Here is a 22,652-nt window from a genome sequence, read left to right on the forward strand (position 1 = left end):
TCCATACTATTAATGATGAGAGCGATTATGCTTATGATATGAAAAGGCCCAAGCTTGGGGATGCTATGTTTGATGAAGATGATGTTTTTGAGAATATATTTGCTGCAATTAATGTTTGTCCCAAGCTTGGGGAAGCTATGTTTAATGACAATATTTTTAGTCTCCCAAGTTTTGACATGCAAATTTATAATGATGATAGCATGCCTCCTACCTATGATGATTATTGTCATGATACTTATGCTATAAAAAGTAGTGATTGTATTTATAAAACTTGTCATGATTATGATTATCCTTTTTCTGAACATTATTCTTTTAATGTGGAAACAATTTATAGTATTCGAGTCTCTTATGATACTCCCACTATTCCGAATGAGAAGAATCTTGCTTATGTGGAGAGTAATAAAAATTCTATGCTTATAGATCATGAAAAGAATGCTTTATGTGATAGTTATATTGTTGAATTCATTCATGATACTACTGAAAATTATTACGAGGGAGGAACATATGCTTGTAGGAATTGCAATAATATCAAGTTTCCTTTCTATGCGCTTAAAATCTTGAAGTTATGCTTGTTTTGCTTTCCCATGCTAGTTGACTATTGTTCCCATAAATTGTTTTCTCACAAAATCCCTATGCATAGGAAGTGGGTTAGACTTAAATGTGCTAGTCATATTCTTCATGATGCTCTCTTTATGTTTCAATTCTTATCCTTTATGTGAGCATCATTGAAATCATCATGCCTAGCTAGGGGCGTTAAACGATAGCGCTTGTTGGGAGGCAACCCAATTTTATTTTTGTTCCTTGCTTTTTGTTCCTGTTTAGTAATAAATAATTTATCTAGCCTCTATTATGATTGAGTTTTTATGTTTCAATTAGTGTTTGTGCCAAGTAGAACCGTTGGGAAGACTTGGGGAAAGTCTTGTTGATCTTGCTGTAAAAAACAGAAACTTTAGCGCTCACAAGAATTGTTGCCATTTTTTATTGGAGAGTGATATTTAGTTAATTATTTTTGAAGATGATTAATAGATACATTACTCAAGTCCATAAATTTATTTTAGAATTTTATGAGTTCCGGAAGTATACATTTGATTCAGATTACTACAGACTGTTCTGTTTTTGACAGATTCTGTTTTCGATGTGTTGTTTGCTTATTTTGATGAATCTATGAGTAGTATCGGAGTGTATGAACCATATAGAAGTTGCAATACAGTAGGTTTAACACCAATATAAATAAATAATGAGTTCATTACAGTACCATGAAGTGGTGTTTTGTTTTCTTTCGCTAACGGAGCTTACTAGTTTTCTGTTAAGTTTTGTGTTGTGAAGTTTTCAAGTTTTGGGTAAAGATTCGATGGACTATGGAATAAGGAGTGGCAAGAGACTAAGCTTGGGGATGCCCAAGGAAAACCAAGGTAAAATCCAAGGACAACCAAGAGCCTAAGCTTGGGGATGCCCCAGAAGGCATCCCCTCTTTCGTCTTTGTTCATCGGTAACTTTACTTGGAGCTATATTTTTATTCGCCACATGATATGTGTTTGGTTTGGAGCGTCATTTTATTTACTTTTGTTTTTCTTGCTGTTTGAATAAATTACCAAGATCTGAAATTCTTAAATGTTAGAGAGTCTTCACATAGTTGCATAATTATTCGACTACTCATTGAGCTTCACTTATATATTTCGGAGTAGTTTGTCATTTGCTCTAGTGCTTCACTTATATGTTTTTGGAGCACGGTGGTGGTTTTATTTTATAGAAATAGATGAACTCTCGTGCTTCACTTATATTATTTTGAGAGTCTTTATAACAGCATGGTAGTTTGCTTTAGTTATGAAACTAGTCCTAATATGATGGGCATCCAAGAGGGATATAATAAAAACTTTCATATAGAGTGCATTGAATACTAAGAGAAGTTTGATACTTGATGATTGTTTTGAGATATGAAGATGGTGATTTTAGAGTCATGCTAGTGGAGTAGTTGTGAATTTGAGAGATACTTGTGTTGAAGTTTGTGATTCCCGTAGCATGCACGTATGGTGAACCGTTATGTGATGAAGTTGGAGCATGATTTATTTATTGATTGTCTTCCTTATGAGTGGCGGTCGAGGACGAGCGATGGTCTTTTCCTACCAATCTACCCCCCTAGGAGCATGCGCGTAGTACTTTGTTTCGATAACTAATAGATTTTTGCAATAAGTATGTGAGTTCTTTATGACTAATGTTGAGTCCATGGATTATACGCACTCTCACCCTTCCACCATTGCTAGCCTCTCTAGTACCGGGAAAATTTCGCCGGTACCATAAACCCACCATTTACCTTCCTCAAAACAGACACCATACCTACCTATTATGGCATTTCCATAGCCATCCCGAGATATATTGCCATGCAACTTACCACCGTTCCGTTTATTATGACACGCTTCATCATTGTCATACTGCTTTGCATGATCATGTAGTTGACATCGTATTTGTGGCAAAGCCGCCATTCATAATTCTTTCATACATCTCACTCATGAGTCATTGCACATCCCGGTACACCACCGGAGGCATTCATATAGAGTCATATTTTGTTCTAAGTATCGAGTTGTAAGTAAAAAGAAGTGTGATGATCATCATTATTAGAGCATTGTCCCAGTGAGGAAAGGATGATGGAGACTATGATTCCCCCACAAGTCGGGATGAGACTCCGGACAAAAATAAATAAATAAATAAAAGAGGCCAAAGAAGCCCAAATAAAAAAATAGAAAAGATACCATAAAAAAGAGAAAGGCCCAAATAAAAAAATAAAAAAAATGAGAGAAAAAGAGAGAAGGGGCAATGCTACTATCCTTTTACCACACTTGTGCTTCAAAGTAGCACCATGATCTTCATGATAGAGAGTCTCCTATGTTGTTACTTTCATATACTAGTAGGAATCTTTCATTATAGAACTTGGCTTGTATATTCCAATGATGGGCTTCCTCAAAATGCCCTAGGTCTTCGTGAGCAAGCGAGTTGGATGCACACCCATTAGTTTCTTTTGTTGAGCTTTCATACACTTATAGCTCTAGTGCATCCGTTGCATGGCAATCCCTACTCACTCACATTGATATCTATTGATGGGCATCTCCATAGCCCGTTGATACGCCTAGTTGATGTGAGACTGTCTTCTCCTTTTTGTCTTCTCCACAACCACCATTCTATTCCACATATAGTGCTATATCCATGGCTCACGCTCATATATTGCATGAAGATTGAAAAAGTTTGAGAACATCAAAAGTATGAAACAATTTCTTGGCTTGTCATCGGGGTTGTGCATGATTTAAATATTTTGTGTCGTGAAGATGGAGCATAGCCAGACTATATGATTTTGTAGGGATAGCTCTCTTTGGCCATGTTATTTTGAGAAGACATGATTACTTGGTTAGTATGCTTGAAGTATTATTATTTTTATGTCAATATTAAACTTTTGTCTTGAATCTTATGGATCTGAACATTCATGCCACAATAAAGAAGAATTACTTAGAGAAATATGTTAGGTAGCATTCCACATCAAAAATTCTGTTTTTATCATTTACCTACTCGAGGACGAGCAAGAATTAAGCTTGGGGATGCTGATACGTCTCCAACGTATCTATAATTTTTGATTGTTCCATGCTATTATATTATCAACCTTGGATGTTTTATATGCATTTATATGCTATTTTATATGATTTTTGGGACTAACCTATTAACCTAGAGCCCAGTGCCAGTTTCTGTTTTTCCTTGTTTTAGAGTATCGCAGAAAAGGAAAATCAAACTGAGTCCAATTGACCTGAAACTTCACGGAACTTATTTTTGGAAGGAAAGCAACCTGGGAGACTTGGAGTCTATGTCAAGGAAGCTTCAAGGAGGCCACGAGGTAGGGGGGCGCGCCCACCTCCCTAGGCGTGCCCTCCACCGTCGTGGGCCCCTCGTGGCCACCCTGACGTACTTCTTCCGCCTATATATCTCCATATACCCTAAAAAGATTCGAGAGCATAATAGATCGGGAGTTCCGCCGCCAGAAGCCTCCGTAGTCACCAAAAGCCAATCTAGACCCGTTCCGGCAGACTGCCGGAGCGGGCAATCCCTCTCCGGTGGCCATCTTCATCATCCCGGTGCTCTCCATGACGAGGAGGGAGTAGTTCTCCCTCGGGGTTGAGGGTATGTACCAGTAGCTATGTGTTTGATCTCTCTCTCTCTCGTGTTCTTGAGGTGATACGATCTTGATGTATCGCGAGCTTTGCTATTATAGTTGGATCTTATGATGTTTTCTCTCCCCCTCTACTCTCTTGTAATGGATTGAGTTTCCCCTTTGAAGTTATCTTATCGGATTGAGTCTTTAAAGATTTGAGAACACTTGATGTATGTCTTGCCGTGTGTATCTGTGGTGACAATGGGATATCATGTGATTCACTTGGTGTATGTTTTGGTGACCAACTTGCGGGTTCCGCCCATGAACCTATGCATAGAGGTTGGCACACGTTTTCGTCGTGATTCTTCAGTAGAAACTTTGGGGCACTCTTTGAGGTTCTATGTGTTGGTTGAATAGATGAATCTGAGATTGTGTGACGCATATCGTATAATCATACCCACGGATACTTGAGGTGACATTGGAGTACCTAGGTGACATTAGGGTTTTGATTGATTTGTGTCTTAAGGTGTTATTCGAGTACGAACTCTAGGGCTGTTTGTGACACTTATAGGAATAGCCCAACGGATTGATTGGAAAGAATAACTTTGAGGTGGTTTCGTACCCTACCATAATCTCTTCGTTTGTTCTCCGCTATTAGTGACTTTGGAGTGACTCTTTGTTGCATGTTGAGGGATAGGTATGTGATCCAATTATGTTATTATTGTTGAGGGAACTTGCACTAGCGAAAGTATGAACCCTAGGCCTTGTTTCAACACATTGCAATACCGTTTGTGCTCACTTTTATCATTAGTTACCTTGCTGTTTTTATATTTTCAGATTACAAAAACCATTATCTACCATCCATATACCAATCACCATCTCTTCGCCGAACTAGTGCACCTATACAATTTACCATTGTATTGGGTGTGTTGGGGACACAAGAGACTCTTTGTTATTTGGTTGCAGGGTTGCTTGAGAGAGACCATCTTCATCCTACGCCTCCTACGGATTGATAAACCTTAGGTCATCCACTTGAGGGAAATTTGCTACTGTCCTACAAACCTCTGCACTTGGAGGCCCAACAATGTCTATAAGAAGAAGGTTGTGTAGTAGACATCAATGCACCAGTATCAAAAAGGACTTTTGCAGGTATATCATTAACAGGAACATTACCCATGATCACTTCTGAAGAGTCCTCTGCCTGAGCTGCGTTCATCAAGTTGATCTTGGGATTATGCTTGATCACTGCATTACTGGCAGATCTCACAGGAGGAGGAGGCGAAAGGCACCTCTGGTTGAAGCATTTGTTTGCATAGTGCCCCTTCTGCTGACACTTGTTGCACGTAACCTCTGAGAGCGGCCGGTGATACAGAGCACTTGATCTTGGAGCATGAGACGAAGCTTTGTTCTGATAGCCTAGGTTGGGTGGGTGGGAAGATCCATTGCCACCTTTGCTCTTCTGCTGATAAGGCTGACAGAACAGAGGAGGAGGAGGCTACCAGAACTTTTGCTGCTTAGCTCCCACTTGAGTTGAAGAAGAAGAAGAAGGAGGAGTTGCATCCCTGACTCTCTTCTTAGATGCATCGCACTTGAGCTGAGCGGCCTCTTGCTTAAGTGCCATGTTGTAGAAATCATCATACTTGGTCGGCTCAAAAAGCACAAGAGCTAGTTGCAGATCTTCTCTGAGGCCACCTCTGAATTGATAAATCATGCTCTTCTCATCAGGGGTGTCTTGTTTGGTGAAGCGAGCGAGCCTCTGGAACATGATGTTGTATTGGTAAACAGACAAGCTGCCTTGCTTCAGATTGCAGAACTCCTTGCGCTTACTCTCAAAAACACTTTGAGGAATGTGGTGAGCTTTGAAATCTCGGCGGAAATCATCCCACTAAAGTTTTGCAAATGTGAGTTTTGGTTGAAGGAAGTTGGATTTCTCGGACACGTTATATCCGGAGAAGGTATAGCAGTAGATCCCACTAAAGTTGATACCGTGACCTATTGGGAAGCGTCAACAACAGTTGGAGAGATCTGGAGTTTTCTGGGACTCGCAGGATACTACCGGAGATTCATTGAGAATTTCTCTAAGATTGCGAAGCCTATGACGGACTTGTTGAAGAAGGATACCAAGTTCAAATGGACCGAGGAGTGTGAGGCTAGTTTCCAGGAGTTGAAGAAACAATTGGTTACATCACCTGTGTTGATTTTGCCAGATCAGACCAAGGATTATGAGGTGTATTGCGATGCTTCACGTCAAGGACTTGGAGCAGTGCTTGTGCAAGAAGGAAGAGTTGTTTCATATGCCTCACGACAGCTTAAGTCTCATGAGTTATATTATGCTATGCATGATTTGGAGTTAGCAGCCGTAGTGCATGCATTGAAAACTTGGAGACACTTTCTCATTGGAAACCATTGTGAGGTGTACACGGATCACAAGAGTTTGAAGTATATTTTCACGCAGAAAGAGTTAAATCTCAGGCAAAGAAGATGGTTGGAGCTCATCAAGGATTATGATATGAGATTACATTATCACCCCGGAAAGGCTAACGTAGTAGCTGATGCGTTGAGCCGTAAAAGCCATGTCAACACCCTAATGACAGGAGATTTACCAAGGGAGTTAACTAAAAATCTTCGTGAGCTATGTTTGGAGATAGTTCCGAGAGGATATGTAGCAGCATTGGAGATTCAGTCTACCTTGATGGATAAGATCAGAGAAGCTCAAAGGACTGACAAGGAGATTGCCTCTGTTAAGGAGAAAATGAGCAAAGGAAAAGCTAAGGGATTTCGTGAGGATGAGCACAATACCCTATGGTTTGAAGACCGTGTTTATGTGCCTAATGATTCGGAGATTAGGAAGTTAATTCTGCAAGAGGCACATGATTCACCATATTCGATTCACCCAGGAAATACCAAGATGTATTTGGATTTGAAGGATACTTTCTGGTGGACCAGAATGAAGAAGGATATTGCGGAGTATGTAGCAGTTTCTGATGTATGTCAGAGAGTAAAGGCAGAGCATCAGAAGCCAGCAGGATTGCTATAGCCATTGCCGATACCCGAATGGAAGTGGGATAAGTTAGGCATGGATTTTATTATGGGTTTAGCCAGAACTCGTTCAGGCTATGACTCAATATGGGTTGTAGTCGATCGTTTGACAAAGGTAGCTCATTTTATTCCAGTGAAGACTACCTATACCAGTGCAAAGTTGGCAAAGATATACTTGACCAGAATTGTCTGTCTGCATAGAGTTCCAAGGAGCATTGTATCAGATAGAGGAACCCAATTCACCTCAAAGTTCTGGAATTAGTTGCATGAAATTTTGGGTTCCAGACTAGAGTTTAGTGCAGCTTTCCATCCACAGACAGATGGACAGACCGAGCGAGTCAATCAGATTTTGGAGGATATGTTAAGAGCTTGTGCGCTAGATTACGGATCTAGTTGGGACGAGAATTTGCCATATGCCGAGTTCTCTTACAACAACAGTTATCAATCCAGTTTGAAGATGGCCCCTTTCGAAGCCTTGTACGGAAGGAGGTGCAGGACCCCATTGTCTTGGGATGAAGTTGGAGACCGTCAGTTGTTTGGACCGGATCTGATTAAGGAGTCTGAACAGAAGGTGAAATTGATTCGCGATAGGCTCAAGGTAGCCCAGTCCAGGCAGAAGAGCTACGCAGATTCAAAACGCAAGGAGACAGTTTACGTAGTCGAACACCGAGTTTATCTTTGAGTATCTCCACTTCAAGGAGTTAAGCGCTTTGGAGTTAAGGGAAAGTTAGCGCCACGTTTTGTAGGCCCATACAAAGTTTTGGAACATATGGGAGAAGTAGCCTACAAGTTGGAATTGCCCGAAGGATTGTCAGGAGTTCACGACGTGTTCCACGTTTCCCAGTTGAAGAAGTGCCACGCAAAGATGGCTGACATACTGCTGAGAGATACGGTGCCACTGGAAGCAATACAGTTGGACCATGATTTGACCTATGAGGAGAAACCAGTCAAGATTCTAGAGTATGCCAGTCGAGTCACCCGCAGCAAGGTTATTAGGTTTTGCAAAGTTTAGTGGAGCCACCACACGGAGGATGAAGCCACCTGGGAACGAGAGGAAGAATTGCTAAAGGACCACCCTCACCTATTTTCTAGCCAACCCGAATCTCGAGGGCGAGATTCATCTTAAGGGTGGTAGGTTTGTAACATCCCAAATTTTCAATTTGGAATGTTATACATTATATCATCATTGCATATCATATTTTATTGCTTTTGGTGGATCCTAGAAATTCTACGCAACTGAAGGACCCTCGGAGAGAGTTGGGGATTTCGTTATTTTCATATTTGAGTTTTTCTCAAATTTTGAAAATAGGATCATTTGATTTTATTTATTTTATCTTCAATTATTTCTATTATCAAAATATGAGAGAGGGAATAAAATGACTTTCCCCCAAAAAAAGAAATATTAAGGATTTAATAAAAAATCAAATAAGGTTTTATTTTGGTTTTATTTGCTATTTTATTTGAATTTAGGAAAAATTGCATGTTTTCAAAAATTGCATTTACAGCCAAAAAATGTTCATCCTATTCTATATATTTTATTTAGACGGAGAAAATTTGTTTTGGCATTTTTAGATTTTTATTTATTTTTCTAAAAAAATTTTAGGCGCAGCAAAATTGTTTAAAAAAAACCGTGCCCGACTATGCCAAGGGCCCAGCCGAGCTAGGCCGGCCCAAGCCGCCGCCGCCTTCGCCGCTCGTGCAGCCGCCGGACTTGGGAGTCCGATCTCGAGCCGCCGCCGCCCGTCGCCCCCTTCCCCAAGCCATGGCCGCCCCCTTTATAACCCCACCTGGTGTTGGAAATATGCCCTAGAGGCAATAATAAATTGATTATTATTATATTTCCTTGTTCATGATAATCATTTATTATCCATGCTAGAATTGTATTGATAGGAAACTCAGATACATGTGTGGATACATAGACAACACCATGTCCCTAGTAAGCCTCTAGTTGACTAGCTCGTTAATCAATAGATGGTTACGGTTTCCTGACCATGGACATTGGATGTCGTTGATAACGGGATCACATCATTAGGAGAATGATGAGATGGACAAGACCCAATCCTAAGCCTAGCACAAGATCATGTAGTTCGTATGCTAAAGCTTTTCTAATGTCAAGTATCATTTCCTTAGACCATGAGATTGTGCAACTCCCGGATACCGTAGGAGTGCTTTGGGTGTGCCAAACGTCACAACGTAACTGGGTGGCTATAAAGGTACACTACGGGTATCTCTGAAAGTGTCTGTTGGGTTGGCACGAATCGAGATTGGGATTTGTCACTCCGTGTAAACGGAGAGGTATCTCTGGGCCCACTCGGTAGGACATCATCATAATGTGCACAATGTGACCAAGGGGTTGATCACGGGATGATGTGTTACGGAACGAGTAAAGAGACTTGCCGGTAACGAGATTGAACAAGGTATCGGTATACCGACGATCGAATCTCGGGCAAGTACCATACCGCTAGACAAAGGGAATTGTATACGGGATTGATTGAGTCCTTGACATCGTGGTTCATCCGATGAGATCATCGTGGAACATGTGGGAGCCAACATGGGTATCCAGATCCCGCTGTTGGTTATTGACCGGAGAACATCTCGGTCATGTCTGCATGTCTCCCGAACCCGTAGGGTCTACACACTTAAGGTTCGATGACGCTAGGGTTATAAAGGAAGCTTGTATGTGGTTACCGAATGTTGTTCGGAGTCCCGGATGAGATCCCGGACGTCACGAGGAGTTCCGGAATGGTCCGGAGGTAAAGATTTATATATAGGAAGTCCTGTTTCGGCCATCGGGACAAGTTTCGGGGTCATCGGTATTGTACCGGGACCACCGGAAGGGTCCCGGGGGCCCACCGGGTGGGGCCACCTGCCCCGGGGGGCCACATGGGCTGTAGGGGGTGCGCCTTGGCCTACATGGGCCAAGGGCACCAGCCCCTAGAGGCCCATGCGCCAAGATATAGGAAAAAGGGGAGAGTCCTAAAGGGGGAAGGCACCTCCGAGGTGCCTTGGGGAGGATGGACTCCTCCCCCCCTCTTAGCCGCACCCCTTCCTTGGAGGAAGGGGCAAGGCTGCGCCTCCCCCCTCTCCCCTGCCCCTATATATAGTGGAGGGGAGGGAGGGCATCCATACCTGAGCCCTTGGCGCCTCCCTCCCTCCCGTGACACCTCCTCCTCTCCCGTAGGTGCTTGGCGAAGCCCTGCAGGATTGCCACGCTCCTCCATCACCACCACGCCGTTGTGCTGCTGCTGGATGGAGTCTTCCTCAACCTCTCCCTCTCTCCTTGCTGGATCAAGGCGTGGGAGACATCGTCGAGCTGTACGTGTGTTGAACGCGGAGGTGCCGTCCGTTCGGCACTAGGATCATCGGTGATCTGAATCACGACGAGTACGACTCCATCAACCCCGTTCACTTGAACGCTTCCGCTTAGCGATCTACAAGGGTATGTAGATGCACTCTCCTTTCTACTCGTTGCTGGTCTCTCCATAGATAGATCTTGGTGACACGTAGGAAATTTTTGAATTTCTGCTACGTTCCCCAACAGTGGCATCATGAGCTAGGTCTATTGCGTAGATTCTTTGCACGAGTAGAACACAAAGTAGTTGTGGGCGTCGATATTGTTCAATATGCTTGCCGTTACTAGTCTTATCTTGATTCGGCGGCATCGTGGGATGAAGCGGCCCGGACCAACCTTACACGTACGCTTACGTGAGACCGGTTCCACCGACAAACATGCACTAGTTGCATAAGGTGGCTGGCGGGTGTCTGTCTCTCCCACTTTAGTCGGATCGGATTCGATGAAAAGGGTCCTTATGAAGGGTAAATAGCAATTGGCATATCACGTTGTGGTTCATGCGTAGGTAAGAAACGTTCTTGCTAGAAACCCATAGCAGCCACGTAAAACATGCAAACAACAATTAGAGGACGTCTAACTTGTTTTTGCAGGGTATGCTATGTGATGTGATATGGCCAAAAAGGATGTGATGAATGATATATGTGATGTATGAGATTGATCATGTTCTTGTAATAGGAATCACGACTTGCATGTCGATGAGTATGACAACCGGCAGGAGCCATAGGAGTTGTCTTTATTTATTTGTGACCTGCGTGTCAACTTAAACGTCATGTAATTACTTTACTTTATTGCTAACCGTTAGCCATAGTAGTAGAAGTAATAGTTGGCGAGGCAACTTCATGAAGACACGATGATGGAGATCATGATGATGGAGATCATGGTGTCATGCCGGTGACGATGATGATCATGGAGCCCCGAAGATGGAGATCAAAAGGAGCAAAGTGATGATGGCCATATCATGTCACTATTTGATTGCATGTGATGTTTATCATGTTTATACATCTTATTTGCTTAGAACGACGGTAGTAAATAAGATGATCCCTTACAACAATTTCAAGAAGTGTTCTCCCCTAACTGTGCACCGTTGCGACAGTTCGTGTTTCGAAGCACCACGTGATGATCGGGTGTTAGATTCTAACGTTCACATACAACGGGTGTAAGACAGATTTACACACGCGAAACACTTAGGGTTAACTTGACGAGCCTAGCATGTACAGACATGGCCTCGGAACACGGAGACCGAAAGGTCGAACATGAGTCGTATAGAAGATACGATCAACATGAAGATGTTCACCGATGATGACTAGTCCGTCTCACGTGATGATCGGACACGGCCTAGTTTGACTCGGATCATGTAATCACTTAGATGACTAGAGGGATGTCTATCTGAGTGGGAGTTCATAAGATGAACTTAATTATCCTGAACATAGTCAAAAGGTTTTTGCAAATTATGTCGTAGCTCACGCTATAGTTCTACTGTTTAGATATGTTCCTAGAGAAAATATAGTTGAAAGTTGATAGTAGCGATTATGCGGACAGTAGAAAGCTTATGTCCTTAATGCACCGCTCAGTGTGCTGAACCCCAAACGTCGTCTGTGGATGTTGCGAACATCGGACATACACGTTTTGATAACTACGTGATAGTTCAGTTAAACGGTTTAGAGTTGAGGCACCAAAGACGTTTTTGAAACATCGCGAAACATATGAGATGTTTTGAGGGCTGAAATTGGGATTTCAGGCTCGTGCCCATGTCAAGAGGTATAAGACCTCCGATGACTTTCTTAACCTGCAAACTAAGGAGAAAAGCTCAATTGTTGAGCTTGTGCTCAGATTGTCTGAGTACAACAATCATTTGAATCGAGTGGGAGTTGATCTTCCAGATAAGACAGTGATGGTTCTCCAAAGTCATTGCCACCAAGCTGTTAGAGCTTCGTGATGAACTATAACATATCAGGGATAGATATGATGATCCTTGAGGTATTCGCGATGTTTGACACCGCGAAAGTAGAAATCAAGAAGGAGCATCAATTGTTGATGGTTGGTGAAACCACTAGTTTCAAGAAGGGCAAGGGCAAGAAGGGATACTTCATGAAACGGCAAATCAGCTGCTGCTCTAGTGAAGAAACCCAAGGTAAAACCCAAACCCGAGACTAAGTGCTTCTGTAATAAGGGGAACAACCACTAGAGCAGAATTACCCTAGATACTTGGTAGATAAGAAGGCTGGCAAGGTCGATAGAAGTATATTGGATATACATTGTGTTAATGTGTACTTTGCTAGTACTCCTAGTAGCACCAGGGTATTAGATACCGGTTCGGTTGCTAAGTGTTAGTAACTCGAAACAAAAGGCTACGGAATAAACGGAGACTAGCTAAAGGTGAGCTGACGATATGTGTTGGAAGTTTTTCCAAGCTTGATATGATCAAGCATCGCACGCTCCCTCTACCAAAGAGATTGGTGTTAAACCTAAATAATTGTTATTTGGTGTTTGCGTTGAGCATAGACATGATTGGATTACGTCTATCGCAATACGGTTATTCATTTAAGGAGAATAATGGTTACTCTGTTTATTTGAATAATACCTTCAATGGTCTTACACCTAAAATGAATGGTTTATTAAATCTCGATCGTAGTGATACACATGTTCATGCCAAAAGATAAGTAATGATAGTACCACCTACTTGTGGCACTGCCACGTAAGTCATATCGGTATAAAACGCATGAAGAAGCTCCATATTGATGGATCTTTGGGCTCACTCGTTTTTGAAAAGTTTGAGACATGCGAACCATGTCTATTGGTGTATATGCATGAAGAAACTCCATGCAAATGGACCGTTTTGACTCACTTGATTTTGAATCACTTGGGACATGCAAATCATACCACATGGGCAAGATGACTGAAAGCCTCGTTTTCAGTAAGATGGAACAAGATAGCAACTTGTTGGAAGTAACACATTTTGATGTGTGCAGTCCAATGAGTGCTGAGGCATGCAGTGAATATCGTTATGTTCTTACTTCACAGATGATTCGAGTAGATGTTGAGTATATTTACTTGATGAATCACGAGTCTGAATTATTGAAAGGTTCAAGTAATTTCAGTGTGAAGTTGAAAGATCGTCGTGACAAGAGGATAAAAGATCTATGATATGATCATAGAGATGAATATCTGAGTTACGAGTTTTGGCACACAATTAAGACATTGTGGAAATTGTTTCACAATTAATACCGCCTGGAACACCATAGTGTGATGGTGTGTCCGAACATCATAGTTGCACCCTATTGGATATGGTGCATACCATGATGTCTCTTATCGAATTACCACTATCGTTCATGGGTTAGGCATTAGAGACAACCACATTCACTTTAAATAGGGCACCACATAATTCCGATGAGATGACACCGTATGAATTATGGTTTAGAGAAACCTAAGTTGTCGTTTCTTAAAAGTTTGGGGCTGCGACGCTTATGTGAAAAAGTTTCAGGTTGATAAGCTCGAACCCAAAGCGGATAAATGCATCTTCATAGGACACCCAAAACAGTTGGGTATACCTCCTAATTCAGATCCGAAAGCAATAGGGATTGTTTCTTGAATCGGGTCCTTTCTCGAGGAAAGGTTTCTCTCGAAAAGTTGAGTGGGAGGATGGTGGAGACTTGATGAGGTTATTGAACCGTCACTTCAACAAGTGTGTAGCAGGGCACAGGAAGTTGTTCCTGTGGCACGTACACCAACTGAAGTGGAAGCTTATGATAGTGATCATGAAACTTCGGATCGAGTCACTACCAAACCTCGTGGGATGACAAGGATGCGTACTACTTCAGAGTGGTACGTAATCCTGTCTTGGAAGTCATGTTGCTAGACAACAATGAACCTACGAGCTATGGAGAAGCGATGGTGGGCCCGGATTCCGATAAATGGCTCAAGGCCATAAAACCCGAGAGAGGATCCATGTATGAAAACAAAGTGTAGACTTTGGAAGAACTACTTGATGGTCGTAAGGCTGTTGAGTACATATGGATTTTGAAAGGAAGACAGACAATGATGGTAAGTGTCACCATTGAGAAAGCTCGACTTGTCGTTAAGATGTTTTTCGACAAGTTCAAGGAGTTGACTACGATGAGACTTTCTCACTCGTAGCGATGCTAAGAGTCTGTTGGAATTATATTAGCAATTACTGCATTATTTATGAAATCTTGCAGATAGGATGTCAAAACATTGTTTCCTCGACGATTCTTGAGGAAAGGTTGTATGTGATACAACCGGAAGGTTTTGTCTATCCTGAAATATGCTAATAAGTATGCAAAGCTCCAGCAATCCTTCTGAGGACTGGAGTGAGCATCTCGGAGTTGGAATGTATGCTTTGATGATGATCAAAGATTTTGGGTGTATACAAAGTTTATGAGAAACTTGTATTTCCAAAGAAGTGAGTGGGAGCACTATAGAATTTCTGATGAGTATATGTTGTTGACATATTAATGATCAGAAATGACGTAGAATTTCTGGAAAGCATATAGGGTTATTTGGAAAGTGTTTTCAATGGAAAACCTGGATTAAGCTACTTGAACATTGAGCATCAAGATCTATAAGGATAGATCAAAACGCTTAATAGTACTTTCAAATGAGCACATGCCTTGACGTGATCTTGAAGGTGTTCAAGATGGATCAGTCAAAGAAGGAGTTCTTGCCTGAGTTGTAAGGTATGAAGTTAAGACTTAAAGCTCGACCATGGCAGAATAGAGAGAAAGGAACGAAGGTCGTCCCCTATGCTTAAGACATAGGCTCTACAGTATGCTATGCTGTGTACCGCACCTGAAGTGTGCTTTACCATGAGTCAGTCAAGGGGTACAAGAGTGATCCAAGAATGGATCACAGGACAGCGGTCAAAGTTATCCTTAGTAACTAGTGGACTAAGGAATTTTCTCAATTATGGAGGTGGTAAAAGAGTTCGTCGTAAAGGGTTACGTCGATGCAAGCTTAACACCTATCCGGATAGCTCTGAGTAGAGATACCGGATACGTATAATGGAGCAACAATTTAGAATAGCTCCAAGTAGAACAGTTATTTGGAATAGCTCCAAATAGAACGTGGTAGCTGCATCTAGGAGATGACATAGAGATTTGTAAAGCACACACGGATCTGAAAGGTTCAGACCCGTTGACTATAACCTCTCTCACAAGCATAACATGATCAAACCCAGAACTCATCGAGTGTTAATCACATGGTAAATGTGAACTAGATTATTGACTCTAGTAAACTCTTTGGGTGTTAGTCACATGGGGATGTGACCTTGAGTGTTAATCACATATCGATGTGAACTAGATTATTGACTCTAGTGCAAGTGGGAGACTGTTGGAAATATGCCCTAGAGGCAATAATAAATTGATTATTATTATATTTCCTTGTTCATGATAATCGTTTATTATCCATGCTAGAATTGTATTGATAGGAAACTCAGATACATGTGTGGATACATAGACAACACCATGTCCCTAGTAAGCCTCTAGTTGACTAGCTCGTTAATCAATAGATGGTTACGGTTTCCTGACCATGGACATTGGATGTCGTTGATAACGGGATCACATCATTAGGAGAATGATGTGATGGACAAGACCCAATCCTAAGCCTAGCACAAGATCATGTAGTTCGTATGCTAAAGCTTTTCTAATGTCAAGTATCATTTCCTTAGACCATGAGATTGTGCAACTCCCGGATACCGTAGGAGTGCTTTGGGTGTGCCAAACGTCACAACGTAACTGGGTGGCTATAAAGGTACACTACGGGTATCTCTGAAAGTGTCTGTTGGGTTGGCACGAATCGAGATTGGGATTTGTCACTCCGTGTAAACGGAGAGGTATCTCTGGGCCCACTCGGTAGGACATCATCATAATGTGCACAATGTGACCAAGGGGTTGATCACGGGATGATGTGTTACGGAACGAGTAAAGAGACTTGCCGGTAACGAGATTGAACAAGGTATCGGTATACCGACGATCGAATCTCGGGCAAGTACCATACCGCTAGACAAAGGGAATTGTATACGGGATTGATTGAGTCCTTGACATCGTGGTTCATCCGATGAGATCATCGTGGAACATGTGGGAGCCAACATGGGTATCCAGATCCCGCTGTTGGTTATTGACCGGAGAACATCTCGGTCATGTCTGCATGTCTCCCGAACCCGTAGGGTCTACACACTTAAGGTTCGATGACGCTAGGGTTATAAAGGAAGCTTGTATGTGGTTACCGAATGTTGTTCGGAGTCCCGGATGAGATCCCGGACGTCACGAGGAGTTCCGGAATGGTCCGGAGGTAAAGATTTATATATAGGAAGTCCTGTTTCGGCCATCGGGACAAGTTTCGGGGTCATCGGTATTGTACCGGGACCACCGGAAGGGTCCCGGGGGCCCACCGGGTGGGGCCACCTGCCCCGGGGGGCCACATGGGCTGTAGGGGGTGCGCCTTGGCCTACATGGGCCAAGGGCACCAGCCCCTAGAGGCCCATGCGCCAAGATATAGGAAAAAGGGGAGAGTCCTAAAGGGGGAAGGCACCTCCGAGGTGCCTTGGGGAGGATGGACTCCTCCCCCCTCTTAGCCGCACCCCTTCCTTGGAGGAAGGGGCAAGGCTGCGCCTCCCCCCTCTCCCCTGCCCCTATATATAGTGGAGGGGAGGGAGGGCATCCATACCTGAGCCCTTGGCGCCTCCCTCCCTCCCGTGACACCTCCTCCTCTCCCGTAGGTGCTTGGCGAAGCCCTGCAGGATTGCCACGCTCCTCCATCACCACCACGCCGTTGTGCTGCTGCTGGATGGAGTCTTCCTCAACCTCTCCCTCTCTCCTTGCTGGATCAAGGCGTGGGAGACATCGTCGAGCTGTACGTGTGTTGAACGCGGAGGTGCCGTCCGTTCGGCACTAGGATCATCGGTGATCTGAATCACGACGAGTACGACTCCATCAACCCCGTTCACTTGAACGCTTCCGCTTAGCGATCTACAAGGGTATGTAGATGCACTCCCCTTTCTACTCGTTGCTGGTCTCTCCATAGATAGATCTTGGTGACACATAGGAAATTTTTGAATTTCTGCTACGTTCCCCAACAACTGGAGCCCCGAGCCGCCACCCCACGCCGCCCCGCGCCGCCTGCCGCTGCCGCGCCGCCGCAAGCCGCCGCCGCCCCGCCGCCTCGCGCCTGTCGCCGCCCCGCGCCGCCCGGAGCCGCAGCCCCGCCGCCTCGCGCCACTCGCCGTCCCGCCGGAGCCTCGCTGGAGCGCCGCTATTGAGGTAGCCGCCGACCGGTTTTTGAGAAAAAGCCGTTCTGTTTTTTTTTGAAAACCCTAGCTTTTGTTTTTTTAAATAGATCGATTTTGCTCCATTTTATTTGTTTAGCGAGCGCCCGCTCGTCCGTTCGTTTTAATGAACGCGTTTTTCGTTTAGTTCCTGTTAATGAACGTTCGTTCGTTAACCTGTTCGTCGTTTTTCTTTTTCTCGGATTAAATCCGCGATTTTCCGATCGCGATCTCTGATCCGTTGTTCGTTTTAGTTTAACTTTTCGCTTGTTTATCGGAATGAGGCGATTCAAGCACCTGGAGTTTCGTCTCGAAACCCTCTTTCCGTTTAACCAACTCAAACAAGTTTTTGCCACTGTAAAAATTGAAGTAGGTCCAGAATAGTAAACGAAGCTTGTTTCTTTTGCCGTTTGTCTTTCGTTGCTTCGTTCGTTTTGATTCTTTTTGCCAACTGAAGTTCTTAACTTGAACTTTTTTGGTTAGATCTCTTACTTGTGTTTTACCTGTGCATTAGTTGAGTACTTATTGTGTGCTTGTTTGTTTGCGAGAGAGTACCCGGAGTGCGCCGCTTGCTACTTCGAATCGCTAGGTTTCCCGGATCATCAGCAAGGTAAGTAACACTTTGATCATATCTCCTACTACCCAGTTTTATTGCATTAGATCAATCCTCACACATTGCATGATTAGGATCTAATTAAATTATGGGTTTGGGGAGTAGTTGAGGTAGAACCTATTACCTGTTTATTATCAAACCTTTGGGAGTTACTCTACGTTTGCTTATTATTGCTATGCTATGCTAGTAGACGTGGATTGGGTGAGTGTATCCATAACAGATGTGAGATTGTTAATTAATGGTTTATTTAAGGTGGCAACCTAAACACACATCTGGGTGGATTGAGGCACCTGGGTATTCCAGCGATTGCATGTTGTCTTTTGGGCCGCCACCCAGGCTCAATGGGATCATGAGATTATTCATGCTAGAAACTTCCGTGTGCAGCCACAAGCTACTATGGGCTCTAGCATAATTGACTAAGTCGTGCGAACTCTTATAGTGGTAGACTAGCATATGTAGGGGATGTAGGTTGGTACGGTCTACCCGTTCGTAAGGTGCTAGCGCTTCTGAAAGACTATGTCTCGGTCATCTGTTTCTCAAACACCTTGTAGTGAGAGAAATCCAACGGAGGAGATCGGGTCTTGTGGGGAAAAGTGCGCAAACCTCTGTAGAGTGTATAAACTAATCATGGTTAGTCGTGTCCCCGGTTATGGACATCTTGAGTATCTAGTGCCTGGATTATCATGTGAATCTCATCATGTTACTCTAATTAATTTTGTTGGGTTTTAATGATGTTGCTTAATTGGGATTGAGAATGCTGTCAACCATTCTCAATGTTTAACAACTACCATGATAGTTAAATAAAATTTATTCCTTTGCTGTAGGGAAAAATTGGCTTTACGCAAAACTTTAACCATAGAGCTTTCCACCAGCCATATATGCATATAGAATAGCCATATTCTTTTATTACTCTCTATATGTGTTACATTGCCAGCATATTCCATGTGCTGACCCGTTTCGGGCTGCAACGTTAATGTTGCAGACTTTTCAGACGATGATTAAGGTGCCTTAGGTCGTGGTTCTATACTCAGTGATGCCGTTGGAGTTGATGGACTCACTTATCTTCCAAGCCTTCCGCTGTTATCGTTATTAGATAGCCTTAAGCCATATTTATTGTAATAAGTTCTCTTTTGAGACACTCGATGTAATAAGTGTGTGATTGCTACTCTGTTATAAATCCTTCAAGTACTGTGTGGTGTCAGCATTACTGATCCAGGGATGACACCTGAGCACAGAGATTGGACCATTTGAGGTCTGGTCGCTACAAGATGGTATCAGAGCACACGCTGACTATAGGACACGACCACTAAGCTAAAGACCTAGATCACTAACCACTCTTCTCCTTCTGACCTCTCATCTTTTCTACTCTTTTCGGATGGCGGATGCAAGGAACAAGTTCACGCAACCGGATGAAGATACACCCTTTGGACGTCACTTGAAGGAAGTCACTAGATACGTGAGCATAGGAGTACCAAGCTTCACCGGAACCTACAACGCCACTCTACCCGAAGAAGAGCGCTGGATGATTCAAGTTCAAGTTCCAGGAAGGACGTTCATGCCAGTCACTGAGCCCATAGAGTTTTCTTTTGATGCACCAACTTGGAATCTAGGAAAGAGCATGGCAGCTCACATCGCCATGGGATGCATTGGAGAAGTTTACCGCAATGATCTCAAGGATACCATCTACCAGATTTGTGGGCGCCAAGATGAGCACTGGGAGATGATCAGTACCAAGAAGGATAGATCAGTTGCAGCTTTTATCCAGGAGTTAAACCAACACATTCAATGTTAGGAGAACCAGATGTGCGCCGACATGATAGATCTGAAGAAGGCGAGGACAAGAATCAAGGAACTGGAGGAAGAACTCAAGGCTACATGTGAAGATTATGAATAGGAAATCAAAGTATTAGTGGAAAAGAATGACGATCTGGTCGAGAAGATTGGAATATTCATGGGAGGCCCTACACTAGTAGAAGAAGACGAAGAACCCAAGGAGATTCGCCTGGAAGACTACATCATCATCGATGACACCGACTCGGACCCAGATGATAGCGATGATGACTATGTTGATGAAGCTGGAGCAGATATCATGGAGTCTGCGACCGAAGAATATTTCTAGTAGACCACCCCATCAGTAGTAGTAGTCCACCATGTAAATATAGTAGTTCGAGCACTTTTGCGATAGTTAGATCGATTGTATGCCCTTGTTTGATTGATTGAATGAAGTGAATTGTTTACTTTTGTCTCATGTGCATATGGGTAGTGTTTTCTCTTTAGACCCCCTCTATTCTTAAATCTCATCTTTTCTAAACCCTTAGATGCCTCCGAGACGTGACCCCAGATTTACCTTCCCACCGGAGCTCACCCAGTCACGTTGATGCAGTTGCTAGTCCAGAATCAGAATCAGGGGAACAACAACAACAACGCACCACCACCACCACATGTTGATCACTTAGCCTGTTTTCTTAGGCTGAATCCGCCGGTGTTTTCCAGTAGCACCGAGCCGATAGTAGCAGATAATTGGCTCCGCAAGACAGCAAGAGAGTTGACCACGGCAGGATGCATAGATGCGGAAAAGGTGAAGTTTTCCGCACATCAGCTGGAAGGACCCACAACATCATGGTGGGAGAATTTCACATCCACTTTCCCTGTCGACACTGTCACATGGGACCAGTTTCAGCAGGCTTTTCGTACTGCCCATGTTTCAAAAGGAGCTATGGCCATGAAGAAGCGAGAGTTTCGCAACTTGCGCCAAGGAGGACGGACAGTTGGCCAGTATGTGGAGGACTTCAGTAAGTTAGCACGTTATGCCCCAGATGACGTTGCTACGGATGCAACTAAGCAGGAGAAATTTCTGGAAGGATTGAATGATGAGTTGAGCATGCAGTTGATGGTAGCAACCTTCAACAACTACCAGGAGTTGGTAGATCGTGCTCTCATGATTGAAGGGAAGCAGCAGCAGATTGAGAATCGCAAGCGGAAGTATGGACAAGGGAAGTACAATTCTGGAGCTCAGCAGAAGCCACGTTTTACCCCTAGACCGGGAGGACATTCTTAGCATACCCATGGAGGAGGTAGCTCGCACAATCACAACGGCCCCAAGAATGGTAATGGGAATGGAGGAAGCAACGGCTAGAACCGCACCAACCCATCAACCCCAGCCAAGAAAGACCTGAGCAAAGTCACTTGCTTTAAGTGCCAGAAGACCGGACATTATGCTAATGAATGTCCTGAATCCCAGAATGGAAATGGCAATGGAAGCTCTAGGAAGAAGCCGAACCCTTTCAACAGGGGACAGGTGAACCACGTTACTGTGGAGGAGGTTGAAGAGCAGCCTGATGCAGTAATAGGTAAGTTTTTGGTTAAGTCATTTACTGCACTCGTTCTTTTGATACTGGTGCATCGCATTCATACATATCAAGGGGATTTGTGGATAAGTATAAACTACCAACCCAAGCCCTTAGGTCACCCATGTTAGTAACCTCGCCTAGAGCAGAGTATATGGCTAGTCTATGGTGTGATCGGTTACCATTAAGGATTGCTAACTACGTATTTCCCTCAGACCTAATAGTATTGGAATCTCAAGGATTGGATGTGATATTAGGCATGGATTGGTTATCAAAGTATGTGGGGAATATTGAGTGTGCCAGTAAGTCAAATTTGCTTACAACGCCAGAAGGAAGAAGGATCAAGTATGTATCCCGGCATGTGCCAAAGAGGACTCAAGTAAATTGTTTAACAGGAGTTGTGCAAGAGGAAGTACCAGTGGTGAAGGATTTCTCGGATGTATTTCCAGAGGAATTGCTAGGCATGCCACCGGATAGAGATATTGAGTTTTTGATTGAGCTTTTGCCAGGCACAGAGCCAATATCAAAGAGACCATATAGGATGCCCGCAAAGGATTTGATTGAGATTAAGAAGCAGATTAAGGAGTTACTGGATAAAGGATATATTCGCCCAAGTTCTTCACCTTGGGGATCGCCAGTACTTCTAGTGGAGAAGAAGGATGGATCGTTAAGGATGGTTGTTGATTATCGAGGATTGAATGAAGTAACCATCAAGAACAAGTACCCACTACCGATGATCAATGATCTGTTTGATCGATTGCAAGGAGCTAAGGTATTTTCAAAGATCGATCTACGATCAGGATATCACCAGTTGAAGATTCGAGAACAGGATATACCTAAGACGGCTTTTACCACCAGGTATGGGCTGTACGAGTATACTATTATGTCATTTG

This window comes from Triticum aestivum, chromosome 2A, assembly GCF_018294505.1.
Source record: "Triticum aestivum cultivar Chinese Spring chromosome 2A, IWGSC CS RefSeq v2.1, whole genome shotgun sequence".
Classification (NCBI taxonomy): Eukaryota; Viridiplantae; Streptophyta; class Magnoliopsida; order Poales; family Poaceae; genus Triticum; species Triticum aestivum.